The 19,199-nt window shown below is 32.7% G+C and overlaps 1 long non-coding RNA gene across 16 annotated transcripts in view; it reads right to left on the minus strand.

Moving 5' to 3' along the window:
* LOC102154692 overlaps positions 1-19,199 on the minus strand; it is a 160,221-nt gene that overhangs the window by 95,880 nt on the left and 45,142 nt on the right. For all 16 annotated transcript variants that reach the window (XR_005366082.1, XR_005366080.1, XR_005366079.1 and 13 more), the window contains one exon: positions 2,677-2,764. This is a non-coding gene — a long non-coding RNA (uncharacterized LOC102154692). The remainder of the gene's footprint in view (positions 1-2,676; positions 2,765-19,199) is intronic.

Here is a 19,199-nt window from a genome sequence, read left to right on the forward strand (position 1 = left end):
CTCATTTGTTTTGTATTAAATTCCACATATGAGTGAAATTATATGGTATTTGTCTTTCTCTGACTGACTTATCTCTCTTGGTATTATATTTTTAGCTCCATCCATGTCATTACAAATGGCAAGGCTTCATTCTTTCTTATGGCTGAATAATATTCCATTGTGTATATATACCATCTCTTCTTTATCCACTTGGGTTGCTTCCATAATTTAGCTATTGTAAATAATGCTGCAATAAATAGGGGGTGCATACATACTTTCAAATTAGTGTGTGAATCCGGGATCATACGGTAGTTCTATTTTTTTAAAATTTTTTGAGGAGCCAGTTTGCATTCCTACCAGCAGTACAGAGGGGTTCCTTTTCCTTCACATCCTTGCCAACATCTGTTGTTTCTTGTGTTGTTGATTTTAGACATTCTGACAGGTGTGATGTGGTATCTCATTGTGGTTTTGATATGCGTTTCCCTGATGATGATTGATACTGGGGATCTCTTTTCATGTGTCTGTTTGCCATCTGTATGTCTTCTTTGGAGAAATGTCTGTTCATGTCTTCTGCCCATCTTTAATTAGTTTTTTTTTTTTTTTTGGTGTTGAGTTGTATAAATCCTTTATGTATTTTGGATACTAACTCCTTATTAGATGTGTCATTTGCAAATATTTTCTCCCATTTAGTAGGTTGTCTTTTAGTTTTATTGATTGTTTCCTCTACTGTGTAGAGTATTTTTATTTTGATGTAGTCCCAACAGTTTATTTGTGCTTTTATTTTCCTTGCCTCAAGAGACATATCTAGAAAAATGTTGCTATGGCAGATGTCAGAGAAATTACTGCCTGTGGTCTCTTCTAGGATTCTTATGGTTTTAGGTCTCACATTTAGGTCTTTAATTCATTTTGAGTTTATTTTTGTGTATGGTATAAGAAAGTGGTCCAGTTTCATTCTTTTGCATGTAGCTGTCCAGTTTTCCCAAGGCCATTTGTTGAAGAGACTTTTTCCCATTGTATATTCTTGCCTCTTTTGCCAAAGATTAATTGACAACATAATTATGGGTTTGTTTTTGGGCTTTCTATCCTATTCTATTGATCTATTTGTCTATTTTTGTGTTAATATACTGTTTTGATTACTACAGCTTTGTAGTATAACTAGAAGTCTAGAATTGTGATAATTCCAGTTTTGTTCTTCTTTTTCAAGATTGTTTTGGCTATTCAGGATCTTTTGTGGTCCCACACAAATTTTAGGATTATTTGTGCTAATTCTAGAGCAAACAGTTTTCTAGTTCTAGTGAAAAATGCTATTGGTATTTTGATAGGGATTGCATTAAATTGCATTATATTGCTTTGGGTAGTATGGACATTTTAATAATATTTGTTCTTCCAATCCACAAGGGAACATTTTCTCATTTGTGGAATGTTTCCCATTTTGACAATGTTTTATAGTTTACAGAGTACAAGTCTTTCACCTCCCTGGTTAAGCTTATTCCTAGGTATTTTATTATTTTTCATGTAATTATAAGTGGGATTGCTTTCTTAATTTCTCTTTCTATTGCTTCATTATTAGTGGATAGAAATGCAATGGATTTCTGTACAATGATTTCCCCATACCTTTTTTCCCCATATATCTTCATGGTCTAAATTTGATACCTTTGATTAATACTGGAAACAGTTTTGTCACAAGAAATGAGTCTTCTTACATTAACTTCCCTCAAGCCCTGTCCATGCATGGATCATTTTTTATTTGTCATGAAAAGGATCACAATTTGCATGTATTGAACACCATTTGTGAGGCAGCCACTATGCTAGGAGCCATGCATTGTCTCCTTCAATCTTCACAACTATCCCTAGAGGTAAATAACATTCCGCTTATTTTAAGGATGAGAAAATTGAGTCTATGGTGGGCCCAAAGTAAAACTGCTAGATGGTGTCAGAGCTGTTATTTATATTCAAGGCAAGGTTATTGCAGCTTCCACATTCTTTCCATTATACAACCAAAAACGAATACATCAGTACGCATAAATAAACATAACGACATATACACATATGTATACCTATACACAGAATACTTGTTGCTGAAGCTTCATTACACATAAAGCAATTTGTAGTAATTAGACAAAAATTTGTCATTTTAGTAATAGGTAGATGAACTAGGTACTATCCTAACCGTCTGTTTGTTACATTGTTAAGCAGTGTTTTAGAATGCTATTAGCACAGATTCATATATAAAAATATTTACATGTTTCACATATAAACAAGAAAACTCGGTAAGCTAGAATAATTTTCTTCAAAATAGTCTGATGACATAACCTCACTCTTTTAAAATTGCATATGACCCTGATTCAGCAGCCTATGGTACTAGGAGGACACACTGGTAGATGCTCAACAAGCATCAGGTGTTTCAGCTAGAAGAGGGTTGAGCAGACATTCAGATTGGAGGTGGGTAAGAGGCAGTTACCATCCACAAAAGAAGGTGAAGACCCAGATTCTGGATATGGGGTCCTGGTCCAGAGCAGAACTAGCAGCCATTCTCATCTGAAACTCAGCGTCTGATGGACTAGCCCAGGGGACCTAATTAGCCCTAAACACAGCAGGTGTTTCCACAGTCTGCAGCAAGACCTAGCCTATAGATGGTCAAATGCTCACAGTTTCAAAGATTAGAGGGCTTAAGAGGCAAGGAGCTGCCCAACTCACCCCAATCCTCTTCTATCTATTTCTTAGTCTTCTTTTTTTAAAGCTTTCTGGAGTATGATTACTCCTCAGCAGACCATGGAAAATGTGCCTGGGAATAAATGAAATTAAACTAGTGATTCAAGAATTCTTTCATAAAGCAATCCGAACCAGTCTTTACTAATGAGGCCAAAATATTTCCCATCCAACTGAAGTCCTGCAATTATTTAAATGTGTAAGTGAAACCATTCTTTATACCTTCATTCACAGTCCATTTAAGTCAGAAACTGGGCTTACTTGGTTTACTAACTGAGCATTAAGGACCACTTGAGCAGTTTAAGAACTATCAACAGTTGCAATGGTCCATAATAAATATATATACAATTATTTCTATATAGATTGTCCTTCATTTTTGAAAATGACATTGGCAATACAGGTACCAGTCATGTGCCTAACTCTTCCTGCATGGCTAGGATTTTAGTGCATATCTGTATGGGGATTTTCCATTTATAGGGCACTTATTATCTCATTTATTTATCAATATAATCCAACATATAATTGTTCTTATTAATATATAATTAAGGAAATATAATTCAATGATGTTGGATAATACAAGATGGATAAAACCAGGAACTGAAAGACCAAAGTTCTTAGCATATTGCATTCATACATATCATAAATAAGCATGATTTTTCTTTCATAGTTGCCATGCAAAATTCTGTGTTGCCTGTCATACTTGCATAGTCGTCCCTTACATAAAATACAAAGCCCATTTATGAGGAAGAATAGTTAGTTAGTCAAAATCATATATAGTTAAATCTTATCTTCTTTCAATAACACCTTCATTTGGAGTATTTAAATTATTTACTTGGGGTATTCAAATCAATTGTCATTTGCAAATATAATAGAATTTTACAGCAAAGTATCTCAAATAATATTTTTCATGTCTCAAATTTTATTTAGAATTTTTAGTTATAAATGTAATTATATATTTAATTTTCAAATATATACCATCCAGTAGACATGTATTGACAAATTTTTTGTTTCAATTCCCAATATATTAGAATTAGGCTGTTTCACATAAGTATTTTCTTAAAGTGTGAAAAAAAGACTAGAAAACTCTAACAATATAATTTCATACTCTGAGGCTTATATATTCAAAGCCTTGTTTTGTAGATTTTTGCTGTGTGAGATAAAGCTCATGAAAATTACTTCGTTATGTCATTTTGGACAGAGAAGGAAAAAGGTTTTTATTGATTTCATTATTTTTAAATCACTCTACCTTGAAGGATTGCTCAGAATAATTAATATGGACAAGAAGTAGAGTCTGACTAGATGTTCCTAATGCAACCTCTCCCTAATCCCAACAAAGTATCCATGAAGGTCCACAAGAAGGTGAAAATTTCACAAAAACTTCAGTAAATGACAACAAAGCTACTGCCAAAAATTGGAAAAATATCACATGATCTACAAAATCTATGTAACTGAATAAAATGGTACAATGAATGGTTATGTATATGTTGCTAAAACAAGAGACCCTATTGGCGTGAAAGAAGGGAAATACTTTCTCTCTCCATCATCGCCTGTCTTTGAAGCGAGATGCTTCCTATCCTTGCCCCAGGAAAACTTTGCTGCATGTATGTTATGGACTAAATGTTTGTGCCCTGCCCTCAAATTCATGTCTTGGAACCTTAATCCCTGATGTGGTGGTATTAGTAGGAGGGGCCTTTGGGAGTAATTGTAATGAGGTCATTGAAATGGAACTATAATAAATAGGATTAATGCCTTTGTAGGAAGAGACATGAGAGAAGTAATCTCTTTCTCAGCCATATGAAGACAGTGAGAAGCTGGCCATCTACAAGCCAGAAGAAGTTTCTCACTAGAATGCTACCATACTGGCACTCTAGTCTTCACAACTGTGAGAAATAACTATTTATTGTTTAAGCCACCCAATTTATGGTATTTGTTATGCAAACTAAGCTTACTAAGACAATAGATATTTTATTTTAACACACTTAAAGTACTGTTTCTTTTCTTTTATCTTTACATTCTTCCTTTCATTCAGACATTGAAATTCTCAGAAAATAAAACATTAGGAAATATGGAGATACTAATGGAAATGTACTTCATCTTTCAGACATAACCACAATGACTATAATGCTGTGGAAGGAAACAGTGATAGGATGGTTGTTGGTGGGACATGCTGATAATTGTAGGTTGTTTGAACTTAACTGGTTCAGTGTCAGTGAATCATGCAGTAAATGCTGGAGATAATCTTAACTCAATCCAGAAGAGATGTACTTAAAATCTGCTGAGCAGAACTGAATTGAGAATAGAATCTTAATGATACTTCAAATATATACTTAGTGATACTAAGTATAAGTGGTGCCCAAGCAAGCCATACATAACAACTTGCTAGAAAAATACTGAGTGTGCCAATATTACTTTCAATTCAGAATCAGTAGAAAATGTTAGAATAGTATTTGGCATTCAAAGAGTATGCAAAAATACGTGATTCGTGTCAATTAGGCAAACAAAGGGTCATACAAAAATCATGCTGAGTGGTAAAGAAAACATGTTAGTTACAACATAAGATGGGCAATGTAAGAAAAGATATGTAAACTAAAATTAACAATAGTAAAAGTAAAGTCGGTATTGTGGAAAATAAAGAAAAAACTGAATTAGTGTGTAGGGATGAAGAGGACAAACTTTAAAAGTTCTTCCAAAATAATAAAGAAATAAAAAACTATGAGAGAAGTTTATGGGAAAAAAGATAACACAAATGTGGAAAATAGTATTTTTAAGAGAGACTAGGAAAAAAATATAACAATGTCTGAGATTTAAAAAAAGGAAAAACATCATAATTAAAGTTTGAAATGGAACTTAAAAACACCTGCAGACATCAAATAGAAAAAAACAAGTTACCTACAGGTAAACACAAGTAAGTCTGGCCTGAGACTTCTTCACATCAGCGAACAACATGAGACCATGTCATAATAGTCTACAAAAATCTTTGGGGAAACATTTATGAATAAAATGTGAATATGTCAAGTTTTTATTAATATGTGAATAAAAAAGTCATTCTCTGATATGTATAGGAGGATAAATTTAGCATCCATTTCTTCTTGAAAAAATATTAAAGACTTATTGGAGACCAATTCCAGGAAACTGAAAGATAAATCAAGATTACAAAGTAAAAAAAGGGGAGATAGGATATTGGATAATAGTTTTTAGATGTTATGATTCTGAATCCTAAAGTCAATACTGTAACAAATATGCATTAAAAATTTGTGTTACCAATGCAAAATATAACGCAGAAGTCAGAAATATTTTTAAGAGAAAAAATACAATGTAACATATATCAATTAACATTAACCTATTTTTAAAGTCAAAAGAACAAAAATACTAAGAGAGAATTGGTAAAATTGTACTAATTTCCTCAAGTTATTGGTAGCATCTCAAGACATTGCTTTGATCTTTTAAAATCATTTATTTAATTATCAAAAGACATTCTCATTGAGAAACATACATAAAACAATATGAAAGTGTATGTAACTATAGTCACAAATTCCCCACTTGAACACTGTCACCAAAAGATGTAATCACAAAAAAATGGTTTGGTTTATATTATTTTCAGAACTGTATAAAGTTAGCCAAAATGTAAGAACAAGCATATATATACATATACAAACACACATGCAAATCCATGTATATATGTATACACAGAGCATGTATCTAGATGTATATATGTATATGTAAAACATGTATATCTATAATTATATCATTATCTGAATGTAGTACTTATGTTTTACACATAAAGTAGATAGTTATTTTGTATATTATTTTTACAAAATTCTGTTTTAAGATACTGCTTTGCAAGTTGTTTTCTTTTTACCTGAAACTTTATAATGGACATTATTCTTTTAAACTATTGAGATTACACCAAAATGAAAAGCTTTTGCACAGTGAAGGAAACCATCAATGAATCGAAAAAGCAACCTACTGAGTGGGAGAAGATATTTGCAAGTGATATATCCAATAAGGAGCTAATATCCAAAAAAATATAAGGAGCTTATACATACAACTCAACACCAAGAAATATATATAATAATCTGATTAAAAATGGGCAGAAGATTTTAAGAGACATTTTTTCAAAGAAGACATACAGATGCCAAACAGACAAATGATAAGATGCTCCATATCATTAATCATCCGGGAAACGCAAATCAAAACCACGGTGAGGTATCACCTCACACTTTTCAGAATGTCTAAAATCAAAAAGACAAGAAATAGCAAGTGTTGGCAAGGAAGGGGAGAAAAAAAGAACCCTGGTGCACTGCTGATGGGAATGTAAATTGATGCAGCCACTGTGGGAAACAGTATGAGTTTCTAAAAAAATTAAAAATAGAAATACCATATGATCCGGTAACTCCACTTCTGAGATTTACCCAAAGCAAATGAAAACACTAATGGGAAGATATATACACCCTATGTTTATTGCAGCATTATTTACAATAGTCAAGATATGGAAGCAATGCAAGTATCCACCCATAGGTGAATGGATAAAAAAGATGGAATACATATATTCCAATATAGTCATTATTAACATAATTGTGTAAGAAACATTCCTAAACATACATCCTTGTACACCTGTTTTAGTATTTTTGGAAAATACGCTTCTACAATATTTGTTTTAGTGAATATGCTGATTTTCTATTTTAAACAACGTCATATATCCCTTTCCTGAGGAATCTAGGCTTTAATCTAAGCTAACGTCAAGACTGCATCTCAAAACAAAGAGAGTATCCCATGTGGTAACCTGCTTCTGCTGCCTCAACAAGGAAGGTCTAAAACCACAAGGCAAGCATCCTGATGCATCTTTCCTCGCATATATATCATGTCTTGGGAGCTTTTAATGAAATTTTGTATTCACGAGTCTGCGAGAGTAAATATTTAGTTTTGTTGAGGAAGTCACTGCTATTGCCAGTAGTGATCACTTTAGCACTTTGGATACTTATTTATAAACATCAACAAAATAGACAAGCAAGAACAACTGTACTTTGGGAAAAATAAAATAAATTAAAAAAACAAGAAACACTAGAATTAAGAGTCTGAATCATGAGAGAGAAAATATCCTAAGAAAACAGATGTAATGTAGGAAATAGAAGACAATTTTAAATTAGTTAAATTTGTATCCCCAGAAAGATTCAGTGATTTATCACAAACAGAAAGCAACTATATACTGATATGAACAAGAAAGGCAAAACAACACAAGTGCTTAGAAATTAAAAACAGAATTACTAAACTAAAAAATAATGATTGTGGTAACTGAAGAGTTGAGCTAATAGAACTTAAAAGTGAAATAATAATATGGATTTGGACTTAAAGGAACAATCACAGCCAGATAAATCAATACAAGTTATAGTTAAATCTAAATAGTATTTGACGTTGGAGTTGTTAAATGACTGCTAGTTTTAAATAAACAAAGGCACAACATGAAATCAGTTTCATGACTTTCTAGGAGAGGATTTCTAGGTAATTTTCACAGATGTGGGTGAAGAAGAGAGTTAAAGCAGGGGAGAGGCTGTACAAATAGTATTGTCTCCATTGAGGAAGAAAGGATAGAATGTTCAATGAAATTTGCCAAAAGCTTAAAGAGGGAGTCTAATTTTGTCTTAGTCAATTGATGAATACAATAAAGTGTGTCCATTTTAAGTGTAAATTTTTCCGAGAATTGAGAAATATGAATACCTGTGTAACTACCACACCATTAAGATAAATATTTCTTTCACTAAAATATGTTCCTTTTGCCCTTTCCCAGTCAATCTCATATCTCTAGTGCGATCAACCATTGGCTGACTTCCTGTCATTAGAAATTAGGTGTCTTTTCTACAGTTCCTTATAAATGGGATCAGGAATCATATAGCATGTACTCTTTTATCTGGCTTCTTTTGCTAAGTATATGTTTTTAAAATCCACCCCTGTTATTGCATCCATCAGTAATGTGTTCTTAATTATTTCTGAATTGTACTATATTGCACAGACAGACCACGATTTGTTCATCCATTCCTCTATTGATGGATATTTGAGGCCATTCCTATCTAAGGTTAGAATGTAACTGCTGGATTATGTATCGGGTGTATGTTTCTTAGTCATCTTTTGCCTGGCCTCATAGTATGCATGTGTAGATTAGTTTGCAGCCAAGGACTTAAAGGGACCCCAAGCCATGCTGGGAATATCCCTCTTTTTTGTTGCATGGTTCCCTTCTTTCTAGTTCTTTTCTTCCCACATTTTAGCTAACCTTATCTTCCTGAATACCAATCTGTCTCCTCAAGTCAACGAGACTTTTGGGTGCTGGTAGGGATCTCCTCCCCTGTACCCAACTGGGAATTGGCTTCAGGCAGAAAGCTGGGACAATATTGGGGCCAAACTCATTTGTTTATCTTCCTCTGATCACAGACCTACTCTGCTCATTAGTCAGTGTCTGGAAACAGTGACTTCATATGTTTTGTCTAGTATTTTTTGTTTATTAGGGGAAATTTAAGTTTAGACTTAGTTAATTTCTTAAGTCAGGAAATCAGAAGTTGATATTGATTAACTTTTAGTTGAATAGAGAATATAACTGCTCATACATTTAGCAAAAAACAACTATTAGAATAAAAATAGAGAAAAGAACTCACAAATTATTAGAACAAATAAGATAAAAAATAAAAAAGAAACAATATAAATTATAAAGGCAACCAACAAAATAAATAGACAAAAGCAGCAATCGTAATAAATGTGGAATGAAGTAATTAATTAATCTGGGGCAAGATGTAATACTTAAATTGTGTGTAAAAATCCAACTGCATGCTCTTTATAAGAGATATTTATATCTCTTATAAGAGCTCTTTATAATAGATGTAATTAAAATATTGATTAAATAGTTTGGAAATAAATAGCGAGATGGTCTTATTTTTTATTTTGCTACATAGAAAATATAGTTCAGGTATGCCTGGGTGGCTCAGCAGTTGAGCATCTGCTTTTGGCTCAGGGTGTGATCCTGGAGTCCTGGGATCGAGTCTCACATTGGGCTCCCTGCATAGAGCTTGCTTCTCCTTCTGCCTGTGTCTCTGCCTCTCTCTGTGCTTTCATGAATAAATAAATAAATAAAGTCTTTAAAAAAAAGAATAAGAAAATATAGTTCAGTGTTATTTAAAAATTAACATTCAATTGAACAAACATCAAGGTAAAACTGAATATTATTAGAAAAGATAAAATGCAAATAAAACATAATTCTCATAGTAAAATAAATAAGACATCTCATTTGTATAAAATAAAGGAAAAATATTTATTAAATTAAAAAATATTAAAAACTACAGGAAGAACATCAAACATCCTAATTATCATAATAAATGTAAATGGATAAAACTCAAAACATCTCTGACACCAGTAAAAGACTGTGATATATACTACCTACTTCTAAAAGATGTCCCAGTAATTAGAAAGTAGAAAAACATTACTGGGTAAAGATATACCAAACAAACTAGAAATTTTATTTTAAAAATTTTTAAAAGATTTTATATATTTATTTGTGAGAGAGAGAGAGCATAAACAGGGGGAGAGGCTGTTGGAGAGGAAGAAGCAGACTCCCCACTGAGCAGGGAGTCAGATGCAGGGCAGGGCTGGATCCCAGGACGCTGGGATCATGACCTAAGCCAAAGACAGATGCTTAACCAACTGAGCCACCCAGGCGCCCCAAACTAGAAATTTTAAGTGGTAGTATTCATATCAGAAATATAAAATTATAGAAAAAATCAGAAGAATGATGATTATTTTGTGTTAAGAAAATATATTCAGTGTTGAATTGAAGGTCAATTCAGAAGAATCAGTTATATGCTACTCTTCTCAACTTCACATTCAGTGATGTCACTTACAGAACTTGAAATTGGCTGTGGTAACTTAGAATTTGGCAAATGTTTCAGATTAGACCTCCTCTCCACTCCCTTCCCACAGAGACTTGGTTGTTAAACATTTACTAGTACACCACTGAATATAATCCAAAATGAATATATAACAGTAATGGCTCTGTAAGGCCTAATAGCGTAACTTAGAAATGTAGAGCACAAACTTATTAGAAATTCAAAGATAAAATGACAGAAACTCAATATTTGTGGGAGAGATTAATATATCTCTGTCAGCCTTTGATGATTCAAGTAAGCACATACAGAAAGTACAATGAAATAGGTGATTTGGATTATATAATTAATAAATCACCTATTTCATCATATTGATGTGTATTGCAAACACCAAAGAATATATGTTCTTTGTTGCATACACAAAATACTTTAAAAGCATAGTAACTCAGACAGAATTTCTCAAGAATTGCCAAAACACTTAAATAATGAGGTATACAGTCTTGGGCCTCAAGACAACCAATTAGAAATAACTGAGTTAACCACTGTGATTGTCCAATGAAATCTCCTCCCTCCCCCCAACACATAAAACACTCTAAATAACTAAGGTGGATTTGGAATCAGTATTTTAATTGAACATAACTTCAAAAATAACAATGACCATTGCATTAAAATAATAAAACTATAAATTCATATCTTCTGACTCAATGATAAGCTAGTGAAAGCCAGAAAAAGGCAAAATAATACATTGCAGAAATCAACAAATTACCTAATTTCTATACTGTAAATTTCTAAGTTATTAATAAGATGAGGAGGTTACTCATTTTAGACTGGGGGAGATACACAAAGTCAAAATATGTAACATACAATATTTAACTTTGGATAAATTTATTGTAAAAATGAGGATAAAAATTACACATATGATAAAAAGGATGTTTCCAAATAACAGGTCTCTTAAGTATGAAAGCACTATTCATAATGATCTCCAATAAATGTGGGGATCTTAGAAATAGAGAATAATAGCTAACATATTTTGAGTGCTTATCTAGTGCCAGACCATGTGCTAAGACTTTAAATCTATTAAACCAGTCAATTCTCAGATAAAAGTATATGATGAGTGGGGTAGTTCACACATAAGGAAACTCAGACATTGAGATGTTAAGTAATTCACCTGAGGTGAAATAGCTGCATGTGGCAGATCCGGGGACCAGAAAAGAAATCTGGCACCAGAGTCCCTTCTCTTAGACACCACACTGCACTACCACCCAGAAGATTTTATGGGAAACTAAGCTAAATAAGAAGTAGAAGAGAGGGATCCCTGGGTGGCGCAGCGGTTTGGTGCCTGCCTTCGCCCCAGGGCGCGATCCTGGAGACCCGGGATCGAATCCCACGTCGGGCTCCCGGTGCATGGAGCCTGCTTCTCCCTCTGCCTGTGTCTCTGCCTCTCTCTCTCTCTCTGTGTGACTATCATAAATAAATAAAAATTAAAAAAAAAAAGTAGAAGAGAAAGGCCAATTGCATAGAAAAGATGTAAAAAAAAAAGAAAAAAAGAACAAAGAAAAGATGTGAAACCATTATGGATGAACTCTGAGAAAGATTTTTAAATCAGACAAACTTTACAAATGATACTTTTTCAAACTCTCAAGACATTACTGTCACATGATCAGGAATTAAACCAGTAATCAGAGAAAAACAGTACTGTGTGAGGAATTAAGTAAGACAAGGAGAGAGGAGACTGGGAGGAAGGAAAGCAGGGAGAAAGGGAAAAGAGAAAAGAGGGAGGCAGAGAGGAAGAGGAAGATAAGATCTGTTCTCCCAATAGCTAATTTTTAATGGCTATAGACTTTGTTCCTGAAGCAGTGGTGAGTAAAGATGATAAAGGTGTGGAGATGTGTAAGAAACAACAGGAAAATGATTTCACCAGAACAAAAGACAAATGTAACCCAAATAGGGTTTTCTTGTTGATGCTAATGTTTTATAAGTATATATTTATAATTATATAGCTATTATTAATAATCATTCAGGGTAGAAAACATAAATGTAAATTTGAAAATTGTTTAACCAAGAACTACTTTCTATTGAAATAATTGTTTTAATAACTGAATTTACAAAATCATAATGTTTCTTAGGAAGGCAACTGGTATTATAGCAGAAGAGAGTACATATAGCTTTAACACAAGTAAGAATATCTATCTGAAACTGACAGCAAATATAATCTTTGTGAGTACCGAGAAAGATCATCAAAAAATTTAATTAGAAAAAAAAATTCTTGATCTCTGCTGCTATTATTACATATGCTTTCTGAACATTATAGGCAATGCAAAAGGATTAAAAACAGGAATTAGAGGTGTAATCAATGGGAGAATACAAAACTCTGTTTTTGTTATTCATAGATGGCATCTTTATGATATAGAAAAACCAATAAAAGCAAATGAAAATTTATTATGTAAGAAAATGTCAAGATAAGAGATACACATAGGAAGATCCCTTCCCTCTCCATAATAATACCAACAACCAATTGGAAGAGATGGTAAGAATTTTTTCCAAAAAAATTTTTTTCCACAGAGACAAATATGTTTACATGTATGTGTGTGTATATATATATGTATATACATGTGTGTATCAGAAATAATACTTGAATAAAATTATTTTCCCCACAATCACCTTTTAGACACTTATTTTGCTTTTCTTTACACTATCTATTATATGATTATAAAAAACATAATCTCTACCCCCCCAGCAGAATAAAAGACTGCTAAGAGCAGGGTACTGCTTTTTCACTGCTGCTCTTAGTGGCTGCCATATAATGAACAATCAATAAATAATTGTGGTGGTAGTTGTTGTAGGAGGGGGAAAATCTGACAGATGAAAAAAGATTTGTTCATCATCATCCTAGCTGAATAATCTGAATATTGCAAAGATGCCAATCTAATATATTTAAGGAATAATTTATTTGAGTCTCAATGGATATGTAGTTTTACAAACTAATAAAAATATTTTATGTCACAATTAGAAAAAGAATCAAGAAGGAATCACTAAGAATGTTCTGGAAGAGAGAAACCTGACATTTGCCCTAGAAGATTTTAAGGTAATGTTTTCATTGTACCAAAATTAGCAGATAATCAATAGAATCAAATAAATAGCTATAAAACTGATCCTAGTTAAAATAAGAATTTGAAAAAAATAAAATAAAATAAGAATTTGGCTAATGAAAAGGAAAACATCACAGAATAATAAGTGAAGATTTGCTCATTCAATAAACGGCATTAGAAAAAAATGGATATTGGCAAAAATACATGTATTAAAATAAATTCTATGTATACTGAAAAATTAAACATGATATTGATTGCCACATAACGTAAGAAGAAAAGCTAGGAGAGTACTTAACTACTTGTGGAGTAGGGGAGTGGTTTCCACAGGTTCAAAAAGGCAGAAACACTATATCAAAAATACCTAAATATTAAGTAACAATAAAGTAAGCTGGTAGAAACTTATTTTCATCAAATATAAAGGAAGAGTTACTATCCTCAGTATTTAAAAAAACTCTTACCAATTAATAAAATAAACATTATAACTTCGATAGAAATATGAGCCAACAATAGAAGCAAATAATTGCACACATAAAAAAATTCAAATATCCAACAAATACATGAAAAATTGCTCAGCAATGACATATGACATACTAATTTAATTTGCTGAATAGTAAATGATTTTTAGAATTATTAATATTCAGTGATGATGATGATATGGAGTGTGGGAAGTGGCCAGTAGTGTGCTTGTAAACCGGCTCTCTTAATGAAGTTCTCACATGAATACTGGTCAATATTTACATTTAATATTAATAAGTAAGACAAAAGTAAAAAAATGAAAAAAGGACAAAAGTCTAAATGTCACTTATTTTTCAAAAAAATAACTCCTTTGCTACATAGGATAATTGATTTCTTGAATAGCTGAAGAATTATTTTCTCAATGTTTAACACTATTCATGATATAAACACTACAGACATGACAAATTTTTAAAGTAAGCCTTTATTTTAAATTATTCATATTTTGTCTATTGCTTTGTTAAGGCTTACAAAGCAACAAAACAATAATTCAGGCCCTGGTTTGCAATGTTTGTTGCATAGATGTGTGAAATAATCTCACCAGCTTGATATCAATCTTTGAATGTGGAGTTGCTAAGAGATCCACAGTAGCACATCAATGTATATATAGTACTTCCACCAAACAGATATACTATATACGAATATTAGAAAATGATGAGTTCTTATCATATTATGGGAAAAACTATATGTTGTATATAAATTTGAGAAAATTATATATGGTTTGATTTGAACTTTGTAAAATCTGTTGTGTGCATGAGTGCATGTTTTTGTCTATGTGGTTATTTTTCAGGTATGTGTAAATATTCATATTTGTTCTATCTAGGTAGTACACTTACAGATGTTATTACAGATAATACTATGTTATTTCCATTTTTCCATTATTTTTCAAATCTTCTACAATTAGTACATATTTTTTTCTTTTGTTAATTTAAGTGTAATAATGAAGTACCTGAAAAGGAAGTTAAGAAAACGGTCTACCAAAAAAAAAAAAAAAAAAAAAAGAAAACGGTCTACCTATATTTGTAACAAAAATAATAAAATACTTAGGAATAACCTTAACCAAGGAGGTGAAAGACCTGTACCGTGAAAACTATAAAGTACTTATTAAAGAAACTGAAAGTGACAAAAACAGTGGAAAGATATTCAATGCTCACAGGCTGGAAGAACCAATATTGTCAAATCGTCCCTACTAATGAAAGCAATCTACAGGTTTATGCAATCCCTATTAAAATACCAATAGCGTTTTTCAAAGAACTAGAACAAATAATCCTAAACTTTGTATGGAACCACAAAAGATCCCCAGTGAGAGCAATCTTAAGAAAGAAGAAAAAGTTGGGGGTCTCACAATTCCAGACTTCAAGGTATAGTACGAAGCTGTAGTAACTGAAACAGTACGTTATTGGCACAAAGCTAGACACACAGATCATGCAATAGGATAGAAAGCCCAGAAATAAAGCCACGCTTCTATGGTCAATTCATCAGTGACAAAGGAGTCAAGAACATACAGTGGGGAAAAGATAGTTAAATGGTACTGGGAAAACTGAACAGCTCCATGAAGCTCGGCCACTTTCTTATACCATATACAAAAATAAACTCAACATGGATGAAAGACCTAAATGTGAAACCTGAAGCCACAATACTCCTAGAAGAAAACATAGGCAGCGATTTCTTTGACACTAGCTGTAGAAACATTTTTCTAGACACATCTCCTCAGGCCAGGGAAACAAAAACAAAAATAAACCTTTGGGACTACACTACAATTAGCACATACTTTTCAATCATATACTTTTTTTTTTTTTTTTTTTTTGCAGCTCTTCCAATGGAAGCAAAAAAGAATTAATTTCTGTTAGAATATATTCTGCTTTATGTCTTCCAGGATTTAAGAAAGAGGGGAAAGAAAGAAGACACACAAAAAAGTAGAATGTTGTTCAAAAGATCAAGTCTTGGGATCCCTGGGTGGCGCAGCGGTTTGGTGCCTGCCTTTGGCCCAGGGCGTGATCCCGGAGAGCCGGGATCGAATCCCACATCAGGCTCCTGGTGCATGGAGCCTGCTTCTCCCTCTGCCTGTGTCTCTGCCTCTCTCTCTCTCTGTGACTATCATAAAAAAAAAAAAAACAAAAAAACAAAACAAAAGATCAAGTCTTCTGGAATTTGTACATTGTAGCTTAATTTTACACACCATCAACAGATTACAATTTCAATTTTAGTTCGATGTCCAGCCAGCATAGACTCTAAATTCTTCCAAGCCGTATTCTTAGGCCCCCTACCAAATTAGAAATGTTCTTGAACTGCCAAATTGAGGTTCTTTCTCCTTAAACTGAACACTGCCTAACACATCATTATCATTGAGAATGATGCAGTGTGTATGTGAAATCTCTATTTCTACATACATTTTCCACATGCTGATTGTAGAGAATGTAGTAAGCTCCATTTGATTCATTAGTTCAGTAAAGGAGATGTTCAGAATTATTCCATGTAATTCATAGCACTTAAGAAAGCATATATTTTCATAATACTCTAAATCTATTGCTTACAGTAGTAACTCAAGCATATTATGATGTCTTTGCCATAGCACCATCATTTTGAAAATTGTGCTTGTGCTGTTTCTTCATTGTAACTGGCCACCATAAGAACTGATGTAAAATAATATTAAAATAATTATTTTATTTTTATGTTCTCTTCTAGAAATCAGTAATCAGCAAGATTTGGTCAGAAATAACCTACTCTATATATTTATATTTTAGTTTTACCTCTAGACATTTCTTGCTTTTTAAATTAACTCCGCAAAAAGCAAATGATGACAGAGAATTGTGGCAGATGAGATTTTTATGAAATGATAAATGTGGGGGTAATGTCCCAAGCAGATAAAATTGGGCAAGATCACAAAGCTATAGTAATTAAAACAGTATGATGCTGGCTCAAATGGTAGACACAGATCAATGTAACAGGATAGAGAGCCCAAAAATAACCCACGATTATACGGTCAATTAATCTATGACAAAGGAGAGTCAAGACTATACAATGGGGAAAAGATAATTTTTTAAATAAATGTGTCAGGAAAACTGGACAGCTACATGCAAAAGAATAAAACTATACCACTATCTTATACTATACACAAAAAAATATACTCAAAATAGATTTAAGACCGAAATGTGAGACTTAAAACCATAAACTCCTAGAAAATGGAGGTAGTAATTTCTTTGACATCAGCTATAGAAAGATTTTTCTAGATATTTCCTCAGGAAACCTACTGAATGGGAGAAGATATTTGAAAATGGTATATACAGTAGAGGCTTAATAATCTAAAATGTATAAAGAATCTATACAACTCAACACCAAAAAATCTAATCTGATTTAAAAATGGGCAGAGGCCCTGAATAGACAATTTCCTAAAGAAGACATACAGCTGGCCGACAGACACATGACAAGATGCTCAACACCACTAGTCATCAGGGAAATGAAACTCAAAACCACAGTGAATATAACACTGTTATGTTAACTATACTGGAATTAAAATTAAAAACTTAGTAAAAAAAAAAACAATGGGATATCACTTCACAACAGTCAAGTCTACAAAGATTCAAAAAAACAATTTCTTTTTTTTTTTTTTTGAGTGGGCGAGGATGTGGAGTAAAGGGAACCCTTGTGTAGTGTTAATGGGAATATAAATTGGCGCAGCCACTGTGGAAAACAGTATGGAGCTTCTTCAAAAAATTACAAATAGAAATGCCATTTGACCCAGTAATTTCATTACTGGGTATTTACCCGAGAAAACAAAAACACTAATTCAAAAAGATTATGCAGCTATGTTTATTGCAGCATTATTTACAATAGCCAAGATATGGAAGCAGTCCAAGCGTCCATCAATAAATGAATAAAGAAGATGTGGCATATAGTGGAATATGACTCAGCCATCAAGAAAAGAATGAGATCTTGCCATTTGCGACAACATGGATGGACTTAGAAGGTATTATGCTAGGTGAAATAAGACAGAGACAAATATCATATGATTTTCATTTATATGCGGAATCTTAAAAAAAACAAACAAAAAACTGAACAGATTCTTAAATACAGAGCACAGCCTGGTGGTCGCTAGAGAGGAGGTGGGTGGGAAAATGAGTGAAACAGATAAAGGACTAAGAGGTACAAACTTCCAGTTATAAAATAGGTAAGCCACAGAGATGAAAAGTACAGTATCGGGAATATAATCAGTAATACTTTATTGATTTGTATGGTGACAGAGAGAGACTACACTTACGGTGGCAAACACTGAATAATGTGTAGAACTATCACTATCTTGCATATTGGAAATGAATACAATGCTGTCCATCAACGACACGTCAATAATAAATTTTTAAAAAATTAGGCAGGATCATTCTGGTGATATCTTTCTCCACTAAGCCTTTGATATCCTGTGATATTAGAGAAAGGCTCTGCCTACCTAAAAAACTAAGTTAATTTTGTCAGAAGTTAATAGATTTCTTTTTTAAAAAGTCAAGCTTGGTTATTTGGAACTAAATAAGTAAAATAGAATAAAATAGACAAAATGCAATACTGTGGCCAGAACGAATAGTTTTCTTGAAAGTTTAACATGCCCAATGAAAACTAAATATACCCAGGAACGCTAGAGTTTGAATCATCCTGGTTAATTCCATACCAATTATTTATTTCATAGCATTTTATAGCAGTGAGATGTGTTGACCACTAAATGTATGACCAAAAGTTAATTAAGTAAGTTTTCAAGTTAACAGATGACATAACAGCCAAAATGAACTGAAAAGGCATAAAGTTTACTTTAGTTCTGGTCATTTAATTGAGTAACGTGTATGGGTGAGAAATTTGTTTTTTATGGATATTCATTTTTAAACTCCTGGTAAACAGAGAGACATCTAATTTATAAAATGTGAAGTCATCACATTTTAGCTTATACTGCTTTTTGGAGCAGCAGCTTAATTTATTCCACTACTGGCTCGCTCAGGTCTGAGATAGAAAGAAAAAGGTGGGGTATGAAGAGTTATGAAGTGACCCATCTCCCATGTTTCATGCT

The sequence above is a fragment of the Canis lupus genome, chromosome 10 (genome assembly GCF_011100685.1).
Source record: "Canis lupus familiaris isolate Mischka breed German Shepherd chromosome 10, alternate assembly UU_Cfam_GSD_1.0, whole genome shotgun sequence".
NCBI classification, from domain to species: Eukaryota; Metazoa; Chordata; class Mammalia; order Carnivora; family Canidae; genus Canis; species Canis lupus.